The following is a 1699-nucleotide window of genomic DNA, read 5'->3' on the forward strand; positions in this document are numbered from 1 at the left end:
TATATATATATATATATATCTGTATATGCGCACGCATTAAGTACGTATAAAGGAATGTAAAGGTTGTACTTACCAAAGAATATGTATATATAACTATTTGCCGACGCTATAATTAGAGAAGCACAAATCAAGATGCATTGACTGGTGTGGAAAAATTTTGTTTGTCCCAGACCACGTAGAATTTCATCCACATCAACTTTGGTAGATTTCATATTGTCTTCTTGATATTTCTTTCGTTCACTTCGTCAATCAATATCATATGGTTTGACTCGTTGCCTGTTTGTTTCACTTTCCTACTCTCGCTCACTACTCCCACCTTGACCCCTACACATTCGCACACGGCACACCCTCCACAAATACATCCATCGTCTGACGTTGCTCTAGTATATACACTTGAAAATGAATTTTAATCCACAGACAATGCTAACGAACAGACTCGCTGTTCCATTAAACCAAGCATGGGCGGGCCGAGATGATGTCAATCAACGTTGCCGAAAATCACGTTTGCAAGTATTGTGTGTGTACATACATACATACATACATACATACATACATACATACATATATATATGTGTGTGTGTGTGTGTGTGTGTGTGCGTGTGTGTGTGTGTGTGTGTGTGTGTGTGTGAACATATTATACATGTATATGTGTGCGTGCGTGTGTGTGTATGTATGTGTGTGTGTTTACTTTATCTATCATTTATCGTAATGAAATCCGTCGGAAATATAATACTGAAAGCAAAGTAATAGGAACCCACAATATGGTAGAAGCCATAGTCACTCATAATGAAAAGGAATGTTGGTGGAATGTACCATTGAAGACCTCAATAAAATGTAAGCACAACAGACCTGATATAATGACTTGGGATGGAGAAGAGAAACTATGCGCAGTTGTGGAAATTAGTTGCCCAGCAGATGTTAACGTAACGCTGAAGATCAGGGAAAAAGAGAACACCTATGCTGAACTATTCAGAAATCTGCAGTAACTCTATCCAGATTACAAATTCAGGTTTATACCTGTAATTATTGGAGCCGTGGGATATGTAACACACTGGAGAAATCAAGCTTTTCAAAACCAGAAAGAAGAAAGCTAATTCGAAGACTACAGTTCCAATCCATCACTGAAGCTGTAAAAATCTGTAAAAAATTTATAAAAATTTTTCATTTACGTATATATGAGATATATGCGAATGTCTAGATATGCTGCTATATGCATGAGAATACATACATAAAACATACAAATCTGCACACATACATACATACATACATACATACATACATACATACATACATACATACCTTGTTGTTCATGTGGAAATTCCAATGAAGAAGCTTTGGATCTAGGTTAGAAACCGATTGTTTCTATATTGGCAAGAAATCTTGAAATAAACTGAATAATGACATACATACATACATGTGTGTGTGTGTATGTATATGTGTGTGCGTGTATGTGTGTGACGGGCTCCTTTCACTTTCCGTCTCCGAAATCTATTCAAGGCTTCAGTCGGCCCGAGGCTGGAGTAAAAGACAAATACCCAAGGTGCCACACATGTGGTTGAGAAGGAAGCTTCTTACCCCACTGCTACGCCTGCGCCTGTAACCACACTTGTGTCTATACCCATGCCTGCACCTCTGTGTGTTGTGTGTGTGTGTGTGTGTGTGTGTGTGTGTGTGTGTGTGTGTGTGTGTGTGTGTGTGT

The sequence above is a fragment of the Octopus bimaculoides genome, chromosome 11, assembly GCF_001194135.2.
Source record: "Octopus bimaculoides isolate UCB-OBI-ISO-001 chromosome 11, ASM119413v2, whole genome shotgun sequence".
Lineage (NCBI taxonomy): Eukaryota > Metazoa > Mollusca > Cephalopoda > Octopoda > Octopodidae > Octopus > Octopus bimaculoides.